The 24,741-nt window shown below is 45.2% G+C and overlaps 1 pseudogene; it reads right to left on the bottom strand.

The window, feature by feature from the left end:
- Positions 1-7,448: 7,448 nt before the first annotated feature.
- LOC136473328 (cysteine-rich receptor-like protein kinase 6) lies at positions 7,449-24,094 on the bottom strand (annotated as a pseudogene).
- Between the last annotated feature and the right edge of the window lie 647 nt (positions 24,095-24,741).

The raw sequence follows: 24,741 nt of genomic DNA on the forward strand, positions 1-24,741 counted from the left end.
AGAGAAATAACAAAAAGTAGAGTAGTGAGGATAGACCGGTACACAGGCACAACATCGTGCAAAGAAAATGAAAAGTAGGGTCTTCAATCAAAATGATAATTATTTTCTATTTCCATGACATGCACTATACGCAACGAAATAAACTTCTAGGCTTCCTACTTGCTACCTATTTCTCACCCACATGAGCTTCGACCTTGCTTATACTTGAATTTCTCTTGTCTTCATTCCCATAAGAGAAAAGCTTTCCTACCCTAGATCCTAAGCATAGACATTTCCTCTTTATTTACTATTAGATAGAGTAGAACGACTGTACCAAGCACCATCCCTATGTTGACTAATGCCATGCAAAGAAATCTACTCCTATGAATTCACATCTCTTTTCCATAAACTCCTATGAGAGGACCACTGACGACAAGACAACAGAAAAGTAGCTTACCCAAAGCTAATCCTCAGTTTCAACCATTACAAAAGCAAAGCTTGTCCCAGCATCATTAGACTGAAAAGAATTACCCCTGCCTCTGTTGGGTCCAGAACGGCGGCCCCTGCTGGAGTGAAACCTTCCACCATTTTCACTCATTATCATATCCAATGAATATACATCGGATAGCTTTCTTGTCGAATTTACTTCGGCTCGCTCTTTTGATAGCCAAGAGTCCCGATCTTTCACTCCATGATGCCTTCGGTAAGGGCTGGCTCACAAGATACATCCGAGGTGTGTCCTTACCTGTATTATCAGAAATCACCAATCCACCAACCCTTGCATTTCGTTCTAGTGACAAGGACCTACCTTCAAGCTAAGCGATTGAGAAAAATCTCTGTTATAGCTGCCATTTCTTATTCATATTAGACCACTGACCAAGAGGAAACCATAATAATAATGAGAGATAAGATGCAGCTCACTTGGAAAAAACCCTGTTCTTATTCCTTTACTTGTGTTCAGCTTTGTCATTGGTATGACAATCCGTTCTGTCAGACCCATCATAGGTCGTGTAAGGTATTATTGCCATCACTTCAACAACTAAAAAGGTTTTTTCTAAAGTCGCCACTAGGACACTTGTTAGGAAGGCCTAGGAATGACCCTCTAGCCCTCCAATCTGAAAAAGCAGGAATGCAGGAAAATCATCACATTAACTACGCCATTCTTGACCGCCAATCAGTATCCTCCTAAATTCTCATGTGTTGAGTATCAAACAAAAGATCCCATGTTCGGTTGGTCAGATCAATTCGGCTTTACCCATTCATTGTTTTATTGAGGCAAGACAAAAAGGGACAATTTTCTTATCTTTTGAGGTCTCAACGAATGGTTCTTAAATCATTAACGGATGCAGAAATGGGACAAGTTATTACTGGTTTGAGGGGACAATGGTTTTCTAGGTTGTTTCACCAATCTGTTGAATTGGAATGGAGCTCACGACCGTGAAACCCCTCGTTGTTTGATGGCACCTATCTTGTTCTCTTTGGGGAGAAATACTACTCTTGTTTTTCTTGTTCCTGCTGTTCTTCTTTCTCGAAGAGATGGGTGCACCGCCTTGGAGAAGGTAGTGTGCCTATCGACGACTCCTTTCCATTGTATGGGAGGATATCTTCTTTGTTGTAGCTGAACTGATGTATGAATAAGGAGAGTGTGAATGGGGATTGGAGAATGCCTTGCAATGAATTACGGATCCTTCTTGTATGTCCTCGAGAGGAGCCTCTAATGACCTTTCCACACCAGTTTGAGGGAATCCAATCTAGGTGGGAACTCCTAGAATGGGGTTAGAACTTGTTTTTCTTCATAAATATGGGGAATCTGCCATCGAACTACCACTGGTATGATCCGTCTTCGATTGACCCGCATCAGGTATCGGTTAATGGCATTTGAGAAAGCTTCTCTTCCCTTGTTGGGTTCCTACCGTTTACTAATAATAGGAGTAGTGGTGCCTTTAGATTGATTTTCTTGTCTGTCTTTGAATGAGAGATGCATAAACTAAAGAAAAGATATGCCCATCTAGATAAATAAATCACGGTGCTATTATATTACTAGGGGCGATCCTCTTTTGGTGGGGCAAAGGGAACAAAGAGAAGAGGTTTAGTATATGAACAGAGGAAGGGCTGGAAAAAGATGAAACGGACTTGGCAGATTGAACTGAAGACTATAAAGGAGGAAGAAAGCCCATAATTATCATGTATGACAAGGCTGTTCTTATCATGGTGAAACTGTTGGAAAAAGGTTCCTGTGATTTTCTATCTATTAGTTGACTACGGAGCTTCTTTATCCCGATCTATCTATATGTGAAAAGCACTCCGCCAGAATCCTCGTAGTACTAAGTCGTGGCTTACAAGCTAGCCCCTACTCCTTGTTTGGGCAAGATCTATATGGTTTACCAACCTGGCATAGACACCAAATCCTTTTTATCAAGCGTGTAGGACCAGTGAAGAAAAAAGATTTGCAAAAACACACATGAAACATATTGAACTCCTAAGAAACACCTGACCACAGGTGCTTTTTTTCCTTCTGGATGGTTCTGATGTAGTGAACAGCTTCCGACCATTATGACCTTTTATTTCATTTTTTTTCTATAGGAACTCACTACTGCTGCATTTCAAATGTGCCTGCCTATTGCCTTAATTTACAGACCTCTGCGATTCATATATAGCCACACTAATGTAAGACAGCTCAATCGAGTCTAACCTGAGATATAAAATCACACTAGCCAATAAAAAAAGTAGCCAAACAAAGCCAGGTAGTTTTCATCCATAAGTACACAGGTGAACAAGTAGAAAGAGCTTACTTGGTAGGATGTGTTTATGTTGACCTCTTTCCGGCTTGATCTTCTACATAGACGATTTACCATGGGCTCTGGGCGTGCTGTTTTCATGCCAATATTTTCACTTAATATTTATCATAATTGCTGTGTATCATCAAGGTTCGACACTTGTCTTTTTATGTATTATCACCTAGTTATTTGTTCCTGTAAATGCTGTGATGCTCCATAATTTGAGTTTAGTCACTGAACCCTCACGGTTCTTGGGCTGACTGTGAGTATGTCTATCACCTTGATTTTGTTTTAACAACTCGGTAGCTGCCAGTAACATCATGCTTTGTTTGTGGTTCCTCTAGAGATGGTAGTGTTAAACTCTTGATGATGCCATGTTTGCACTTTGCAGTGTGATCTTGGGCCTGTTTTACCTTTAAAATTGTAACTGCCATGGCCTCACAAACCATTCTATCTAGCTCATTCTTGGACTTCCCTGCAATCGTCTTGAGTGACCTAAACAAGTTTGATTGAGCAGTCTAGTTTACCGATTGAAACTTGATTTTGTGGCAAAGAATTTGGTGAACCTTATTCTGCAGTAATAATACATTTGACCATTTTCAGGCCGAAGACGAAGACGGTGAAGCTGAGGATGACGAACTTGATGCAGACGCAGAAGACAAGGAGAACATCGAAAGCAAAGCAGGATCTTCCCTGCCAAATAAGAGGAAAAGGGATAGCGAGGATGATGCCAATGGAGACAAGTAAAACGGCGAGGGAAATAGTATTTCCTGAACTTCGGAAGCGGTTGTGTGCACTGATTATTATTTGCATGCTTTCTAGGTCTTTTTTTCTAGCACTTGTAATAGACTAGAGCATAGTGTTTTTAGGCGGTTCCATTTCTGAAATATCTTCTTGATTCTGGAGGTTGTCTGACTCTGAAACCATGAGTAATCTTGGATGTCCCCAGCATGTATACACCCTTTGTTTGGTATGACTTCCTGATGCTACTAATCGAGATCCCGGTTCATATTATACTACTAGTGCTTATGGAGGATGATGACCTTTTCATGCTTGTATGTAATTATGTGTCCATTTCATTGACTTGCTGGTGCGATTACTGTTAACATCGATTGACTTAAATGTTGTTGCATGAGCGGCTTCTGCATGAGTGGTTGATGATTCACTCTCAGATTATTACCGGCCTGCTATTGAAGCGGCAGTGTGACGTCCGCCCACTGCGGAATGGGCGCCACCTAACTATGATTCGGACAACCCAAATTTCAATTATGCCCCTTAAATTTTGTATTACTTTCTTGAGCATTTAAATGACCTCAAAGAAAAACTTAAAAACTTGAAACTTGAAGATCTCATCCGATAGCTATAACTTTGATATAAAAAGTATCTTCATTTGACACCTTTCAGGAAAATATTACTTTTATGATGCAACAAGCGCCGGTGCACGTTTAATATGCTGCTAAAACTATATATTATTTTCTCGAGCATCTTAACTATCTCAAATATAAAAACTCAAAATTATAAAGCTGTACATCTCATTGAGAGCTACAACTTTGATATAAAAAGTATACATTCATTTGACACCATACAAAAGAGATATTGTTTTTCTAACGTGACAAGCCTAGTACGCGATTATTATGCTGTGGAAATTTTATAAACTAGAAAGTTGTATTTCTCATCAAGATCTACAATTTTCATATAAAAATCATCTTTTTTCATCCGATATCAAAACAATAATTTAAGCATTTCTAAGGTTAAATTTTATCACCGAACTCCCGGTGGCGCGACAAAACAATAGTATCACTATAGCGGGAGTAGTGTGATAAGGTTTTCCACGCAGGAAACGTCATCCAACATGGAACATCATGCCACACCAATGCATATGGCGTGACAACGTGATTTTGTAACGCCAACCGTGTTGGCGCGACAAAAAGGACAGGTTTGTTAGGGGTAATTATTATTAAAATATTAAATAAAAAATAATTAAAAAACCCGAGACGGACCAGGAGCCCATGAGGATTGGTTGCCTGCAGTGCGGTGTAGCTTCTCAATGCACGTGTGCATGGCTACTGATTTTTTTTATATATTCAGTCTTTTCAAAAACTTTTTTTACAAATAGACTTCTTGCCAAATCTTTTTTAACAAAATGGACCCGAAGCTGGGCGTCATACAACGCTGCACTAATGTACGTGCCTCGGCGTGTTGTCATGCCACACCGACACCCTGCGACGTTACCGAGGATGCCGGTCTTGGTTGCCACATAGGATTCGGCGTGGCTATGGGCCCTGCGGACCTTGGCTTCAGGCCCTTTAATGCCGAGCGGTAGACCTCGGCGTGGCCCGACTCAACACCGAGATCTAGGAATTAAGGCCGCGCGCCGCCCCCTTCTTCCTCCTCCCTTCATTCTATCCTTGGGTGTTGTCTCTTGTTTCCCTCCCCCTCTCACACGAACCCTAACCATCATATACGCTCCTAGGGAGGACAGATCGAGCTTGTAATTGTCGTAGGTTTCTATACCACGATCAGTAATTAGTGATCTGATTAGTGGATCGATGTGTTTCATTTGGGGGGTTTAGCACTCAAGACACAAAAGATCTATCCTAGTTTGGTCGTCTAAGCCCTATGTCTAGCATCTGTTTCTTCGTGTTAAAATGCTCAATCAAGTTCTAACAATAGGGGAGAGAGAGATGGTAGGAGAGCGCTAGCTAGATAATCTTGGGTTTCTTGGATTGATCTATGTTTTCATCCCCTCCACAGGTACCCCTGCCCAACCTTATATACCGATGGGCCAGGGGAGTGCCAGGAGATGTGTATCTGGATGTTCCCTTGGCGCCCAAGGGAGTTCTAGGGTTTCAGGTTCTTCATGTTGTTTGGCGCCGCCGGGCTCCGTCCCTCATAGATGGTCGTGGCCGACAGTGCTGAATCGCCTATGACATCTTCTGTAGGAGCCTGAAGCTGACCATCAGAAGGTGTTGTCGTCATTGTGCCTCACCTGAGATCATCCTCCTCGAGGCGTTCGCGGTACACTAAGGGTGCGGTTGGATGCAAAGAGAGACTGGCAGACAGGGTCGTACCTCCTCATGCGGTGGCCGTGCAAGTGAGCTTATTGTGTTGCCTCACGCGGTGTCTTATTCCAATATGAAAACCCTGGTATCATATTGAAGTTTATAAAAGTTATGACATCTCGGCATCTGGTGAAGGTGCATTGTTCTATATGAAATATTATTCTATCTGTTAGTAATTACGTTATTTCTAGAATGTGTAACTTAAGGTGTTCTGGGTAGGATGTGTTTATGTTGACCTCTTTCCTGCTTGATCTTCTACATAGACGATTTACCATGGGCTCTGGGCGTGCTGTTTTCATGCCAATATTTTCACTTAATATTTATCATAATTGTTGTGTATCATCAAGGTTCGACACTTGTCTTTTTATGTATTATCACCTAGTTATTTGTTCTTGTAAATGCTGTGATGCTCCATAATTTGAGTTTAGTCACTGAGCCCTCACGGTGAGTATGTCTATCACCTTGATTTTGTTTTAACAACTCGGTAGCTGCCAGTAACATCATGCTTTGTTTGTTGTTCCTCTAGAGATGGTAGTGTTAAACTCTTGATGATGCCATGTTTGCACTTTGCAGTGTGAGCTTGGGCCTGTTTTACCTTTAAAATTGTAACTGCCATGGCCTCACAAACCATTCTATCTAGCTCATTCTTGGACTTCCCTGCAATCGTCTTGAGTGACCTAAACAAGTTTGATTGAGCAGTCTAGTTTACCGATTGAAACTTGATTTTGTGGCAAAGAATTTGGTGAACCTTATTCTGCACTAATAATACATTTGACCATTTTCAGACCGAAGACGAAGACGGTGAAGCTGAGGATGACGAACTTGATGCAGACGCAGAAGGCAAGGAGAACATCGAAAGCAAAGCAGGATCTTCCCTGCCAAATAAGAGGAAAAGGGATAGCGAGGATGATGCCAATGGAGACAAGTAAAACGGCGAGGGAAATAGTATTTCCTGAACTTCGGACTCGTTTGTGTGCACTGATTATTATTTGCATGCTTTCTGGGTCTTTTTTTTCCCGCACTTGTAATAGACTAGAGCATAGCGTTTTTAGGCGGTTCCATTTCTGAAGTTATCTTCTTGATTCTGGAGGTTGTCTGACTCTGAAACAATGAGTAATCTTGGATGTCCCCAGCATGTATACACCCTTTGTTTGGTGTGACTTCCTGATGCTACTAATCGAGATCCCGGTTCATATTATACTACTAGTGCTTATGGAGGATGATGACCTTTTCATGCTTGTATGTAATTATGTGTCCATTTCATTGACTTGCTGGTGCGATTACTGTTAACATCTGTAGGCTAGGAAATTTTTAATGAAGCACCGGTGAAAACAACATGGATGTGGACCTTCCTTAGACTTCTTCTGCTGACTTCCGTTAAACTACGTGTGCTCATCTGTTCCGCATTTGCATAAATCATCAGACAGCGACACGTCCTGTAGGAATTCTCCGTCTCCGGTACGCGTAGTCTGTAGGGTCAGCATAGTCTGGTGGTAAATCAATGTAGTCTGGTGGTACGCTAGGAATTAAATTGTATGGACGTGCAGGCTACCGCAGGACGTGCAAGTTCCGCTGGCGCACCTGCTTGCCATCCCTATATTCCTATCGTGTCTTCCGTGATTCTGTCCATCTATCTTGGCTGGAACTCCGACACGGACATCCCGTTCAAAGAGAACGCAGCAGCAGCAGCAGAAGACGACACGTTACGCCGCTCATCCGAGCTCATCGTCTCCCCGTACGCAAAGGCGAAGGCCGGCTTCGACGATGCCGCAAAGCCACCTGACGATTGGCCGTGCAGCATGACGAGGACGTCGAGCATGGTAGGGCGGTCCGCCGGGTTCTCCTGCACGCAGAGCAGCCCCAGATGGATGCATTTCATCACCTCGCGCTCCGTCTCCGGGGCCTGGCAATCCAAGAACGGGTCCACGGCCTCCAGCGCGGTGCCTCTGACCCAGTGATCCCACACCTAGTAACACAAGACATAATCATTTACTTGGTTCGTGTATACAAGTGTGCGTGGTCGGCATCTGCGTTAAAAAAAGTACAAGTATACGGTGTTTCTGACCCAGTGACCCAGCGGTGTGTGAAAATTAAAAGAACAATAGGTAGGACTAGGACTACAACTCACGTAGCTCAGCAGAATGATGGATTCTCCTGCTGCTGATTCGAACATGTCGGTGTTCTTCCGTCCAGTGACGATCTCCAGGATGAGGACGCCGAGGCTGTAAACGTCAAGCTTCACCGACAGTTGCCCAAGAACTGCATACTCTGGTGCCATGTATCCTCTGCCAAGCATGAAAACAGCTGTTTTCAGATCGCGGAACTACTGCTCGACGAAGAAGCTAGGAAGAACACAGTGATAGATAATAAACTTCTAGATGTAGATCTAGCGGGTATAAACATCTATTTGATGTACCTTGTTAGCTAGTGCGTCCGTGGCGACTGGAGATGAAGTGCAATGACAGTGCCCGACGACGAGGCGATGGTGCAGCGTTCCGGTGGTGGCACTGCAGAGGTGACACTACTGGAAACAGAGACTTTGCCGAGTGCAAAATTCTTTGCCGAGTGTCAAAAATCGGGCACTCGGCAAAGAATTGCACTCGGCAAAGATTTCCTTGCCGAGTGCCGGGCACTCGGCAAACACGGGCACTCGGCAAATGACTTCTTTGCCGAGTGCCAGCCTCTCGGCAAAATCTCTACACTCGGCATAGGCTGCCCGCGAAATGGCGTTCGGTCACGGCCTTCTTTGCCGAGCGCCTACTGTTAGGCACTCGGTAAAGATTAGATTTTTTTAATTCTTTGCCGAGTGCCCCAGATCTGGCACTCGGCAAAGATTTAATTTTTTTTAAAATTCTTTGCCGAGCGTCTCAGATCTGGCGCTCGGCAAAGAATTTTTTTTTAAAAAAAAATACTTTGCCGAGTGCCCCTGGCACGGCACTCAGCAAAGATTTAATTTTTTTATTATTTCTTTGCCGAGTGCTCCCGTGGATGCACTCGGCAAAGAGGAATTTTTAAAAAAAATTTAAAACACTCTTTGTCGAGTGCCTTATGGCTGGCACTCGGCAAAGACACCCTTTGCCGAGTGCCATGCCCCGGCACTCGGCAAAGTTTTTTTTGTTTTTTTGTTTTTGGCCTCCAATTTTTTTGTGCAGCTCTTTTAAAGCACCAGGAACTCCTAGTTACAATTTAGGGATTTTTTGTGGCTTTTTGATATATTTAGTTACTTTATTTCGTTTACTTGAATTTTTTCGGAAATTTGAACTGCACGTGGTACGAATAATGGAGTTTAATGATTCGAAAATTGATAGTCATGTTAGTGAGTATTGTGAGAGGCCGTATCCAGGAACAGACCCGAAATTTCGGACATCTTGTTCACGAAACATGTCCGCAAAATTGCGTGTGAAGTGTTTTTAAATTCTATAAGAAGCAAACGAAGCCCCCGGCCGGCCCTTCCCCCGGCCGCGCCGCCCGCGCGCCCGGCCGCCCACGCTGCCCGCGCGCCCTGCCGCCGGCCGCGCCGAGCCCCCGGCCGGCCCTACGCCCCGGCCGCGCCCTTTTCCCGGCCGCGCCCTGCCCCCGGCCGCGCCCCGTGGACCGCTCACCCCGACGCCGTCCGTGCCCGACCCCGCCCGATCCCGACGCCGCCCGCCCCTACCCCGGCGCCCGTCAGGTATGCCTTCTCACTTATTATTGTCGAGGTAGTGGTAGTTGTAGTAGTATTAGTTGTACTAGTGGTAGTAGTGGTACAACTAGTGGTAGTATTAGTAGTAGAATTAGTGGTAGTAGTAGTAGAAGTAGTGGTAGTAGTAGTAGTACAAGTAATGGTAGTAGTTGTAGCAATAGTGGTAGTAGTAGTGGAACCAATGGTAGTAGTAGTAGCAATAGTGAAAGTAGTAGTACAAGTAGTGGTACTACTTGGATATATTCTTCTGCATGGATTGATATCCAAACTACATGGCTTCTGTTGAGCCATATGTGCTTGTTGGCCATCGTGCCGTTGTTTTTTTGCAGGTTTTGGAAACCTCACCGTGCAGGGGAGGTTCTGCCGAAATTTTTTGTAAATGACAGTATTTTGTTCCATTTTTGTAGAGAAGAGCCCGTCGGAGTTGAGTCAGAGTTCTCGCCACCGTGCCGGTCTGCCTGCACCGCGTCGTCTTGCCACTGCACCGACCCGCCACGGCCCCGCTAGCCTGACTCCGCCGCCACCCTAGGTATAACCCCTCTTTTTGTATCATTGTTGTAGATCGCGTAACCCAGTTAGGCGTCTCCCGTTCGAAAGAGATACGGTTGGAGGTATGCAGATCTTTGCATATCTATGACCGTATCTATTTCGGATTGTCCACGTTTTTTGGACAGCCCGCGGATGCGTAGATGGGTTAGTTCCCATGTTCTGCTCTGGTTCGAGACAGAGTTTCGGCATCACCTCCCTGTTGTTCTTCGGATACACACTCTTCTTTGGTAGGACATGTATCTAGAGAACAACGGAGAGGTGCTGCCGAAATTCTGTCTCGGATAGGAGTAGAGCATGGAAACTAACCTCATCTACGCATCTGCGGGTGGGATTAGGACCTATCCTCACCTATTAGACAGTAGGAACACCATGTAGATGCAATTGATGGTTACATTACTCGCTGATACATATGTTAGAGGATGGATGACCGTCAGTGAATGTACACGGGCTGGAGAAGTCAGAGTGATTACACCACGGAATGGATAAACAAGACCGATGCTTTCTTGAACAGTGCATTTGGCAACGCTGCTAAAGGACATTGCCTAGTTTTATGTCCCTACAGCAAATGTGGAAACATGAGAAGGATAAACAAGGTGGAAATGGGTAAACATCTTGTGAAGAATGGATTTACGCCGGACTACACCCGGTGGGTCCCCCATGGTGAAGCCCATCGTATGAGAGAGGAGGTGGTGAGACCACGGGTGGAGGCTTTTGATGCTGATGCCGGGGTAGTAGACATGTTAGATGACTTTCACCAAGGACAGTTCGATGAGGGACGTGAGAAGGAGGAGATGGGGGCAGCCGCACAGGCGTTCTACGATATGATGGACTCGGCACAAAAACCCCTTCACGATCGGTCAACGGTGTCTCAACTGGATGCCATTGGAAGCTTAATGGGGTTGAAGTCCGAGTTAAACTTGAGTCGACCTGGCTTCGATAAGATGTTGGCCGTGATTGGCACCCTGCTTTCGGAGGGCCACATTTTGCCAAAGAGCATGTACGAGTCACAGAAACTCCTTCAAGCACTTAAGATGCCGTATGAGTAGATACATGCTTGTCCGAAAGGGTGCGTCCTATTTAGGAAAGAACATGAGCATGCAAAGTTCTGTCCAAAGTGTAAATCCTCCAGGTACCTGGAGGTAGACTCTAATGATGGCCAGAAGAGGCAACTTATGATCCCCATGAAAATCCTATGGTACCTTCCGTTCCTACCGAGGATCCAATGGCTATACATGACCGAGGAATCCACGAAACAGATGACATGGCACAAAAATGGCAAACGATACAATCCTGACAAGATGGTACATACATCCGATGGTGAAGCTTGGATCCGCTTTAATGACAAACATCGTGACAAAGCAGATGAGGCTCGTAATGTATGTGTCGCGTTGGTAACAGATGGGTTCAATCCTTATGGAATGATGGCTGCCCCATACACATGTTGGCCCGTCTTTATTATCCCTCTTAATCTCCCCCCGGTGTCTCCTTCCAACGACATAACGTATTCTTGTCGTTGATAATTCCTGGACACCCAGGGAGTAATATGGGTGTGTTCATGGAGCCCGTGTTTGATGAATTGGTCCGTGCTTGGTACGAAGGGGTATGGACATACGATCGAGCTACAAAGACAACCTTCAAAATGCACGTTTGGTACCACTATTCCCTGCATGACTTCCTAGCATATGAGATATTCTGCACTTGGTGTGTTCACGGGAAGTTCCCATGCCCAATATGCAAGGAAGGTGTGAGGTTTATTTGGTTGCAGAAGGGTGGCAAGTATTCATCGTTCGACAAACATCGTCAATTCCTACCTCTTGACCATCCATTCAGACAAGACATCAAGAACTTTACGAAAGGTGTCAAAGTGACAAACCCTGCACCGCGGATGATGAATGGTGCCAAGGTTCATGCTTAGATAGGTGCTCTCGTGCCCAATCAAGAAGGTGGTTTTGTGGGATATGGTGAGCAGCATATGTGGACTCATATCTCGGGCATGACGAGGCTCCCCTATTTCGATGACCTTCTTCTACCACATAACATTGATGTAATGCACACTAAAAAGAATGTCGCCGAGACACTTTGGGCAACACTCATGGACACTGAAAAGTCTAAGGACAACCCAAAGGTTAGAGTAGACCTAGCAACGTTGTGCGATAGACCAAATCAAGAGATGCAACCTCCTAGTCGTGGCAAGACCTAGAGAAGGCCTAAGGCTAATTTCGTCTTGAAAAAGGACCAAATGAGGGAAGTACTTGAATGGATCAAGAAGCTAATGTTCCCTAATGGGTATGCAGCGAATCTAAAGAGGGGAGTTAACTTAGGCACTCTGTGAGTCAACGGGATGAAGAGTCATGACTACCACATATGGATTGAGCGGCTTCTTCCGGTGATGGTTCGAGGCTATGTCCCGGAGCATGTCTGGCAAGTGCTGGCAGAGTTGAGCTACTTATTCCGCCAGCTTTGTGCCAAGGAGCTCTCTCGGACCGTCATTGATGACTTGGAAAAAGTGGCACCCGTGTTGCTCTGTAAGTTGGAGAAGATCTTTCCACCCACCTACTTCTTGTCGATGCAGCATTTGATTGTGCACCTCCTGTATGAGGCACGGATGGGGGGGCCCATGCAGAACCGTTGGTGCTATCCAATCAAGAGATGTCTGAAGACTCTTCACAAAAAATGTAGAAATAAAGCCAAAATTAAGGCTTCCATTGCAGAGGCATACATTCTAGAGGAGGTGTCAAACTTCACAGAGAAATACTACACTGAGAAACTTCCTAACATTCATAATGCACCCCCTCGTTACAATGCTGGCGAAAATGAATCGAACCTTAGCCTTTTCCAAGGGCAACTCGAAAGCGTAAGTGCATCGACCACTAAGCAATTGAAAAATGAAGAGTGGCGCAGTATCATGCTATATGTGTTGACCAACCTTGTCGAGGTGCAACCGTTCATTCGGTAAGTTCTGAACGAACTTGTTTCATTTCGCCGTATGTCCTTGTTTCGTCGTCCAACCCCCTTATTTCTCGTTGGTACAGGGAATTTCTTCGTCAATCCTGGCATGGATCAAGGCAACCTACCCCGCAAGAAAATGATACCCTTCTTTCACGGGGTGCGGGACTAGGGAGCCCTGATTTCATTTGTTGGTTCAAACAGAAAGCCCAAACTGATGCGCCTATAAGTGATGAGTTGAGACAGGTTGCAAACGGCTGTGCCATTAGGGTCAAGTCATTTACCGGTTATGACGTGAATGGATATCGTTTTCACACAGCAAGCTACGAGCAGAGTCGGCCCAATCGACAAACCACAAACAGCGGAGTTGTTACGCCCGGCACTGATGGACTCGACTATTATGGAAGAATTGAAGAAATCTACGAACTATCATTTTATGGTTCCAAACCTCTTACTCCTGTCATATTCAAATGCCACTGGTTTCATCCTAGTGTAACGAGACGGACCCCTAAGCTTGGGCTAGTCAAGATTCGACAGGATTTCGTCTATCCAGGAAAAGATGTCTACATTGTGGCTCAACAGGCCATCTAGGTTTATTATACGTCATACGCGTGCAAAGACACCGAACATCTTAAGGGTTGGTCTATTGTGCATAAGGTATCGCCACACGGTAAACTACCTGTCCCAAACGGTGAAGATTACAACTTCAACCCAAACACATATGATGGAGAGTTCTATCAAGAAGAGGGGCTACAAGGGAGGTTTGACATAGACTTAACCGAAGAGATAGGAATGGAAGTAGACAATAAAAGGGATGATGACGAGGACGCTGGAGACGAGGTGCAAAATCTGATGGACATACAAATGCTTGAGCGATTACATTTGGGCAATGACAATGAAGACAACATTCCTCCTTCGGATAGTGTTGATGAGTTGGACAATGTTGATAGTGACGACGAGACCTATGATCCAGCTAATTTCAATCATGAAGATTATTTCTAATACATGTAATACTATGTTTTTTGTAATTATGTTTTGTTCATTTTTGCATATATTTCTAATACACGTATTACTATGTTTTTTGTAATTATGTTTTGTTCATTTTTGCACCTATTTCTAATTATGTCTTGTTTTTCTTTTTTATTGTAGGTGATTGAACAAAGATGGCGGGCGATGGTCATAGGTCTGTGAACTCGATTTACCAAAGACCACGTTGGCCGCAGGAGGGGGTGGAGGGGGCGGTAGAGGGATCGAACAGGAGGAGGAGGAGGACCGCTAGCCGTAGGAGGGGGCCGTCTCCTCCCACGCCACGTAAGGAGGACCGCCAGCCATAGGAGGAGGTGGCGCCCGTGGACGAGTCAGACGAGGAGCTGGTTCGGCAGACGGAGGAGGAGGAGGAGGAGGAGGACGGGGGGGGGGGGGGGGGGGGGGGGGGGGCGGTAGGCACGGGTTCCGCTTCCTCCAACTCCTCTTCGAGTGTCTACTTGCGAGGTCCCGTGAGCCTCCCACAGGTTTCGCTTCCTCACCAACGCCCAGTGATTTGCCCCGAAGGACAAAAGTAAGTAACTGTATATGTTATCACCACTACTTCATATGATATGATGAAAAAAACTAATAATTTTTCTTAATCACTTGTGCAGGAACTGGGTGGTTGTGTCGGGTGGTAGCGCACGGCTAGTCAACGGCATCCTGGGTCTTCTGTGCAGGCAACATTTCCTCGGCATTGTCACGTACGCATCGAAGACGGAGCCGGCCTACTCGTTTGACCACTACGTCGTCGCCTCCGATGCGGAGTACCCCAACAAGGCGGCGCGGGTGAAGGCAGAGTTTTGGGTAAGTCTCCCTCGCACAACATTGCTCAATACATCGCATTCATTGGACTTTTCTTGAAATAATGAATGGATACATCGCTTTTGTATGCAGACTTATTACAGATGCGAGGAGGGATTTGAGGCCAGGGCGGAGCAGGCAACTACCAAAGCCTGTAAAAAACTCATCACCGACATGCATCACGAGGTGCGCATCCAGGCCATCGTAACCTACTACGGGTCGAAGCTTCGAGAGAGGAAAACCAAGAAAGACGCAAGAGAGATGCAGCTGATCCGGGAGCAGTACCTTGAGGTAAATGAAGAACATCAATATTGATTTGTTTTGAGATTAAGTTGGTTTAATTTGATCTTCTTTTATATCCAATACTTGATGACGTGTAGATGATTCCCTGGTGGTGCCAAGCGTATCCTGAGTGCTGGGCGATGATGGTGGATAGGTGGTTCATGGAGGAGTACCTCAAGATGCACAGGGATGCCCGGGACTATCGTTTGCTGATGCAAGGTCCAGCACACCATCAAGGCAGCCGCAACCTCGCCGGATACGAACAAGCATGGGTACGTGAATTGATTTATCTATTGTCACGCTCAGTTCTGCCTGATTTCTAATCATCGTGCTGTCTTTCTCGTAGTCGGCGTCACATAGTGGCCAGGCTTGCTTGGACTTCCAGGCATGGTGTATGGCCCACAAGGGCAAGACGACGTCCGACGTCTCCTTCAACCTGGAGGATCCGCCCGAGGCATACACGAACCTGAGCGTCCACTCCCGCATCAGTGAGTACACTGAGGTGGCGAGGTCGCTCCATGGGTCAGACCACGATCCGAGCACCTAGGACTTCGATGGAGAGGTCGTCATGAGGGCGGGGCAAGGTAAGAAGCATGGGCAGTTCTAGCTTGGCGACAGCGTCATCGACACGGCATCTACTCCCTCTCTCTCCCAGATCCGAGCACGGAGCACGAGCGAGAGCCCGGCCATTCGCACATGGCCGACCGCTGCACAGCACCAGGTCGACGCACTCGAGGTTATTCCTATTTTACTCGTCATACATTGATCTTTACACACCTTAATTAGCTTTGTATTACTGAAACATTGGAGTGAAATATTGCAGGCCCGGCTGGAACAAGAAATGAAGGAACGTCAGGAGCTGGGGGCCCAGCTGGAGGCCGAGCGGGCCGAGCGGTAGGCCCAGGCGCAGAGGCTGATGGACATTACGGATTTCCTACAAGGGCTTGGGCAACGTATGGGCTTGTCTCTGCCACCTGGGCTGTTGGTTCCACCTCCGCCTCCGCGTCCTGCAGCTGCAGCTACTCCTGTGAGTATTAAAGTTTTTTACTTTCACTTGTGCTTTGCTTGTATGGCCTCTATCGTCCTAGATTAGCTATCAAAATAATCTTGTCTCACATGCAATCTTTTCTCCTTTGTGCAGTCTCCATCTGACGGTGGTTCGAATAATCCACCTCATGCACCTACGAATGATGCATCTGGGCCATCACCACAGTCGCAGTGTCCGAGATGAGTGCATGTTGTATTTTTTACATTTGTTGTTCACTTGGTGATGGACTTGTGATATACTTGTGATGCACATGTGGACTTTGATGGACTTGTGGACTTATTTGGATGGACTTGAGCACTTATTATTATATATTGTGATGGATGTGATATGGGCGGATGGATGTGTGGATGGATGAGATATATATGTGATGGATGAGATATATATGCGATGGATGAGATATATATGTGATGGATGAGATATATATGTGATATATGTTTGTATGAATGTATTTGTCATGATGGAATGCAAAAAAAAAAAAATTTGCCATTTTGGGTCACTTTGCCGAGTGTTGCAGTCGGCAAAGGACCCCTTTGCCGAGTGCAATGGTCACAACACTCGGCAAAGCTGGAAAAATGGGCGACCAGAAAACAGATTTTCCAGCTTTGCCGAGTGCTGTGACCATAACACTCAGCAAAGAAATTAAAAAAAAATTAAACTTTGTCGAGTGCCGGCCATAGGGCACTCGGCAAAGAATTTTTTTTAAAAAAAATCAAAACTTTGCCGAGTGCCACCCATAGGGCACTCGGCAAAGAATTTTTTTTAAAAAAATAAAAAATCTTTGCCGAGTGCCTTCCGGGTTGACACTCAGCAAAGAAATTTAAAAAAAAATGAAAAACGTTTGCCGAGTGCCCGATGGCTGGCACTCGGCAAAGAATTTTTTTTTAAAAAAATAAAAACACTTTGCCAAGCGCATGTATGGTTGGCACTCGGCAAAGAAATTTTTCAAAAAAAATTAAAGCTCTTTGCCGAGTGCCTTACGGGTTGGCACTCGGCAAAGAAATTTTTAAAAAAATATAAAAAATCTTTGCCGAGTGCCTGGAGGGTTGGCACTCGGCAAAGAAAATTTTCAAAAAAAAATAAAAGCTCTTTGCCGAGTGCATCATGGGTTGGCACTCGGCAAAGAAATTTTTTAAAAAAAATAAAAAATCTTTGCCGAGTGCCTCACGGGTTGGCACTCGGCAAAGAAATTTTAAAAAAAAATTAAAAAAATCTTTGCCGAGTGCCTACAGGGTTGGTACTCGGCAAAGTGACCGTCAACGGAACCGGCGCCGCAATGGTCGCTTTTCTTTGCCGAATGTCCCCGGGGCACTCGGCAAAACCTTTACCGAGTGCCCGATAAAAGACACTCGACAAAGAGGGCTTTGCCGATCAGATTTTTGCCGTGTGTTCTTTGCCGAGTGCCGCACTCGGCAAAGGCTTTGCCGAGTGCAATTTGGCCTTTGCCGAGTGCCTCAGGCACTCGGCAAAGAACCTGAATTCAGTAGTGCGACAGTGAAGTCGGTGGGGCTTCCCGTCACTGGCAGCACCCTTCTCTTTAGATTGGATTGGGTTAGAACCTTGGTGGGGCATCTGGCGGCTCAGAGGAACCTCGTATCATGTGCCTCGGCCCCCATCTCCCTTTTATGGTGCTATGCGATGGGGCCCACCAACCATGGAGCGGTTGGGCGCCCCCGATAAGGGCGCGGATCCAAGGGCCCAATTGGCCCCCTTGATATCACCTTATTTCTTAAAATTAAGTTACTTAATTTATCTTGTTCTTATTTCATCACAGATCAGTGCATAGAGCGTGCCTCATCGTCACGGTCTGTTACCATTAGATTAAACTGCTACAACGCACCTCTCTATTTTGAAACAGATACTCAACTAGACCCTTAGTATCCAGAAATCATAGGCTTTCTCATAAATCCATGTCGACTGTGTGTTCTCTGAACGCACTGGGTGGTTAGCCTTTGTTAAGCGAATCCACAAGTACTTACTCGGTACTTATATGCTCAATGCTTTTAAAATGATTCTGGATTTTCTCCTTTACAATATGTACCTTAGTGTCAATGTGTTTGGCAGCACACTTGACTTGTAGTCTTAGGAGTTAACTTACTTTAAATGGTTATTGTTGTTGTCTACCATTGTTATGTCCGGGTACATATTTCCTTAACCTCTTTTGCCTGTTCCTTAAGCCTCATGACAAGCTATACTATGGTATGAATCACTGATGATACCACAACTATTTCTTTGGAGCTTTTCCACAATAATACTCCAACTGCGAGTGTTAGCAACTGCTGTGGATTTCACTACACATCTCGTCAAGACTTAACTATTTGAGAGTTCTTATTCTTTCTTACTCAGCATGAGACCTATAATACTTTGCAAAAATACAAGACATTCTCAACTCAATTCCAGTGATCTATATCTGGACTGGACTTCTGTCAAAATATCCTGGATACATAAATTATGTCAGGATAAGTTCTTACTTGTACTTGTACACACATCAAGCTTCCAATAGCTGAACCATATAAAACCATATTCTTTTGATCGATCTCATATCAGTTTTTGGAACACTTAAAGTTTCTAAAACTATTACCCTTGACTATAGGAGCAGGCGTAGGTTTACTCGCATGCATACTTTACTTTTTTAGAATCTTTTCTAAGTATGCATTTGCGATAGTCCTCATACCCCATTTTCTTCTATCTCGGTGAATTTTGATTCCTAGAACCAATGACACTTCAACAAGATCATTCACATTGAAACTTGAGGACAACTTCTTCAATGACAAATTAACATCACTGCTAAGGAGTAGAATGTCATCTATTCATAGGACGTGGAAAATGAATTTTCCATTCTTGATCCTCGCATAAACGCTATCGTCCTTCTTATTTTCTTTAAAACCCAAACTTTTTTATTGTTTTCATCAACTTCAACACTAATGTCTAGAGACATACTTTTAACCCATAAATGGATTTCTACAGGCGGCATCCCATATGTTCTTTTCTTCCATGACAAAACCTTTTGGGTTGTGCCATGTAATCATTTTTATATAAATCCCCGTTGAGAAATATCGTCTTTACATCCATTTGATGTAACTCTAAATTGTAATGTGCCATTAACAACATTATGATTCTAAAAGAATCCTTATATAAGACTGAAGAGAAAACTCTCATTATAATCTATTCTTTCTCTTTGCTTAAAGCATATTGTCATAAGTCATGCTTTATATCTTTCTACATTTCTTTGGAGTCACATTTTGTCTTGTAGACTCATTAACAGCCTACTGTTTTGACTCCATTAGAAATTCCTTCTAAGTTCCAAACTTCGTTGGTACTCATCGAATTCATTTCAACTTTATATCTTTCTATATTCCCTTTGGAGTCACATTTTGTCTTGTAGACTCATTAACAGCCTACTGTTTTAGCTACATTGGGAATTACTTCTAAGTCCCAAACATCGTTGATATTGACCTAATTTATTTCAACTTTCATAACTTCTTGCCATTTAAACGAGTAAACGATTCTTATGGCTTCTTTAAATAAGGTGGAATCACCCTTCATTTGAATTTCTTTACTAACCTAAACTTCATAGTCATTGGAAAACCTGGTTTACTAATTCTTTGAGACTTTCTGGGGCCTCAGCTACTGGCACTTTCATATGGGGCTGTTGTTGCTCTTCATTGCCAAGAGACAATTGATTCTACAGACTCCTATATCACAAGATCCTTGTTTACATTATTTATCTTCTTCGAAGATCCAATAATAGGTGTTGTATTAGTCATACAACATCAACAGGTATTAAGAAACTTGTTGCTCGTGAGTCATTGGAGTGGGCACGCAATCCCTCTTATCTTTAAGTCTTAGGTCTCTACATACCTCTACATACCATGCTCCCCCAGATCTTTCCATCTTTTCTAAAGATAGTATATCTTCAAATTTCTTATTTTGGGTTTAATCCGTTAAAACCTCATATGGAGCTTTAAGCACCACCTTAACATCTTGGAGGCTGACTACGCTATCTTCCTGTCAGAATTTTAAAAGGTCCAGGAATTTAGCTATTTCTCTGCTTAGGGGTATCAACGTTGTGACAGTTGTACTCCTCCAACGGTCGTATTCATCTTAATTAATCTTTATATCACTCTTAATGAAGAGTATTTTTCTTAATTGATCTTTATATTCTCTCCCTCGAAATATGGCATGAACTTTACTGCCATAATTTCAATAACTATTCAGAAAGCCTATAAACGAGGCGACACTTTTAACTTACTTCATTCACATGATTATGTCGTGTAAACAAAGTTATTTCTTGATCCATTTAGGTGTACACTTTCCTTAATTCACTTTAAGAACTCAATGAGGTCTTTCATTAGCAGTACTTTTGCAAGTCTTGGTTAGTATTGACCATGACGATGTATTTTCATTGAGCCAAAGTCAATACTAGGACATCATAAGAGCCACCCAAACTTCTCTCGCTATGTGGGATACAAAACATGTGAATCATCACAAAACTTCTCCCGTCATACATGATTGACTAACATAAGTACTATGCCAAAACTTCTCCCCATACGGGATACATCTATACTAAAACTAGTCATGACAACTAAAACATCCACTTATACTTTAGTTTTCAATTAAATCTTCCCGTTGGTTCCAATTTAATCAGAAAATTAGTAAACTAGCAAAACTGTCCTGAACTGGCGACTCAAGCTTTTTCATTCACATACCCCAGCATTGCAGCCCGTTGGCATGCAGCGAGTGATCTCATCGGTTAAATAAACAAGATGCTTCTGCATCAATTCTACATCACTGTTGGACAGAAAATAGAATTAATGCATAAAACTCAGAAATTAACTTGAAATCCATATAACTACTCTTTAAAATTAAATTCTACCTTGGTAGCTAGCGGGTATAAACATCTCGTTGGTGTACCTTGGTAGCTAGTGCGCCGCGGCGACCGGAGATGAAGTGCAGTGACAGTGCCCGACGATGAGGCGATGGTGCAGCGTCCCAATGGTGGCACTGCAGAGGCGACGGTGAAGTCCGTGGGGCTTCCCATCGCAGCTAGCACCTTTCTCTTTAGATCGGATAGGATTAGAACCACGGTGGGGCGTCTGGCGGCTCAAGAAAACCTCGTACCGTATGCCCCGGCCCACACCTTCCTTTTATGATGCAGTGCGACGGGGGCCCACCAACTATGGAGCGGTTGGACGTCCATGGTCAGAGCGCGGATCTAAGGGCCCAATTGGTGGAGATCATAACTAACACACAACACATAGCAATGTGGGCATGTGGACCGATCGTTCAATTACATACAGCGTCCCGACAATTTGGCTCGTGATGGTGGTAGTCTTGTCGGCGCTGAAGAGCCTTGCCAGCCCGAAATCGGAGATGTTCGGGTTCATGTCGGCGTCCAGCAGGATGTTGCTCGCCTTCAGGTCGCGGTGGACGATTCTGATCTGTGAATCCTCGTGGAGGTATAGCAGGCCTCGTGCTGTTCCATAGAGTATGCGGTACCTTGTCTCCCAGTCTAACAATGGACGCTTCTTAGGGACTGCAAGAAGGCCAGACATTAGTGATATACTCACATCTTGACGAGTCAAAGATTCTTAATTGGCATGTCTGAGGTCGAGCACAGGAAGGACAGTGGCAGTGTTCTATACCAAAAAGGAAGGTGTCCAGGCTTAGATTAAGGGTCTGTTTAGTTTCCAAAAATTTTCATCCTAAAATGTCACATCGAATCTTGCGGCACATGCATGGAGTACTAAATGTAGGCGAAAAAAAAACTAATTACACAGTTAGGTGAGAAATTGCGAGACGAAACTTTCGAACCTATAATTAGATACTAATTACCAAATACAAACGAAGTACTACAGTAACCAAACAGTAGCCAAACCCAGAAAATTTTGAGAACTAAACACGCCCTAAGCATGTACTCGTAGACAAGCAGCTTCTCCTGTCCCTTCAAGCAAACGCCGAGAAGCTTTGCAAGATTGTTGTGCCGAAGCTTGGCCACCAGCAGCAGCTCGTTCCTCAGCTCTTTCAGGCCTTGCTCTGAAGCCTTGTCCAGCCTCTTCACGGCGATTTGTCGTCCATCAGGCAAGAAACCCTGAAATTTTAGGCACCGTGTTTATGATGTACTGCATATTTCTGAATGTCCCCAGACAGATGTGTCTCTACACTACTCTCTAGCAATGGTACCTTGTATACCGCGCCAAAGCCTCCATGTCCAAGCTTATTCTCTTCGGCAAAATTTGCAGTTGCCCTTCTCAGTGTTGCCAGGTCAAAGAGGAGTGACCCGGAATCGTCAGCTTCCTCCGCATCTGCATACACGTGCTTATTCTCATCATTCACCATTAAAGTTATGAATTTTCGCCATGTTCCTTTTGCTTTGAGACTCATTTCTACCATCCTTTTCTTTTTATTCTTAGTATTTATGTTTTCTGAAATATCAAAGATATATGCAGAACTTGATCAGGAACAGGGCGCACAACTCACATCGTTTTACTTGTGCTTTTCTCCAGAGGTAGATCATGAACGTGGACAGAAGGAGGACAACTAGGACCCCGAGAACAATGGCCACTACTGTTGCTGCATATCCTGTTCCCCTTGTCCTCTTTGCTGCAGATACAATACATATAATGCAGATAATTAGAGCGATTAAGGAGATGTTTGGCAGAGTGACTTAGGCGGGGAGCAGGTAAGAATCACTTTTCTGTTTACACGGGAGCTTAAAAAAAACTACCCTCTACTAAGTCACTCTACAATCAATTCTACCTGCTCCCTGCCTTACTCCTCCACCATAATCAAGTAGAATCACTCTATTAGAGAATCAAGAAGCAGAGCAAGAGAATCCCAGCAGGAGCTATCTCCCAAAGATGGCCTAAAGCTCGAGACTACAGTAGTTGCAACTGTTAACGATAATTTCATAATTTATATTTGTGGACGATTCATAGATACTTGCTACAATTACTATGATGATTTGGGTTTCTGTTTCTATCTGAAATTATGCAAAGAGCCTACCATCGTCGTGGACTGCTGCACCCGGCGGAGCCGGCGTCAACGGAGGTGCAACAAGCTTCACTACCGGGCTGCTGTCATAGAAGAGGAACACCTCGAATCTCTGGTTGCACCACACCGCGTTGAACTGGCCGCCGGTTGAGCCGTTGAACACGGCCCGGCATCTCGTCCTTGAGCCTGCCGAGGCACGCCAGGCACGCCTCGGGAGCCAGGTTGGGCGTGCACTGCACCAGCCCGTAGATGTTGTGCGCCAAGTTGCTGTCCGTGGTCGTGAACCCTTTGGCGGAGGTCACCACCCCGGCGGCGTATCTCGCCGTCGAGTTCCGCGCCGCCCAGGCGGACAGCGCGGCCACGAGGTCGGCCGCGAGCCCCACGAACCGACCGGGGTCGGCGGTGACGTTCACCTTGAGGCTGGGGCCGTACTGCACCAGCTCCGCGGCGTCGCCCGGGCTGGCCAGGAAGTCCGTGTCCGAGTACCGGAGGAGGCAGCGGTCGTAGTAGATGGACACGTCCCTGACGCCCCTGCAGTTGCCGAAGGCGATGTCCGGCGCGAGCGCGAGGAAGGACGCGCACCCGCTGCCGTTGACGTCGCCGCGGCAGAGCGCGAGGCCCCACGTCTGGTCTGGGTCGTGGCCGAGCGTGGCGATGGCGAAGCCTACGGCCGAGCTGGACGCGTTGGCGGACAGGGACCCGAGGAGCGCGATGACGTTGGAGCGGTAGGTGGAGTTAAGGGCGTTGGAGCTGCCGTTGTTGCAGAGGTAGCTGAAAGCGTGGCTGCGGCCCGGCCAGTGAACGGAGAAGAGAAGCAGCAGTAGGAGGACGGAGGCCATGTTGAGCGTGCAGGGTGCGGCGGCCATGAGGTTTGGGTGCCTGCAGTGCTGTGCAGCATCTCACTGCACCTGTGCAGTTTGCACGGCTACTTCCGATTCCGGTAGCGTTTCCTTTTTATAAGGAAATGTCTGGTCAACAACCGGGTATTTTAGTTTCTCTCGTCAACCAAATTTTTCTCATACACTTATACTGTCTTAGGGTGTTCCGTGTTCGTGTTCGTGTGTCAGGTAGAGACACAGGCACCGGCATGATTGCTTGCTTCACGCTGAAACCGAGCGGACGCATCGCACGCACACACGCGCCAGCATGATCGCAGGCGGGGGGAGGCCTACGCTTCCACATCGCATGGCCCAAAAACCGATGATAACAACCGGTTGATCATTAGCCTTTCTGTTTCATAATAACTCGGTTATCTGTAGCCGTTCTCTGAATGATTCCGGCAGTCGCTGAAAGTGATTTTTTTTCCTAAAAAAAATAAACTGGCATTGCCGGCTGGGGACAATTGATCGAAACGAATAACAACCGGTCACGATTAGGGACAAAGCTCAGCTAGTATATGTAATGTGTTCAAGGTGTATTTTCGTCCAACAACTAGACTAAATAATATGGGCGGAAGGATTGACTTAAACGTTGTTGCAGTTGCATGAGCGGCTTCTGAGTGGTTGATGATTCACTTTCAGATTATTACCGGCCTGCTATTGAAGCGGCAGTGTGACGTCCGCCCACTGCGGAATGGGCGCCACTTAACTATGATTC

Source organism: Miscanthus floridulus, chromosome 1, assembly GCF_019320115.1.
Source record: "Miscanthus floridulus cultivar M001 chromosome 1, ASM1932011v1, whole genome shotgun sequence".
Taxonomy (NCBI): domain Eukaryota; kingdom Viridiplantae; phylum Streptophyta; class Magnoliopsida; order Poales; family Poaceae; genus Miscanthus; species Miscanthus floridulus.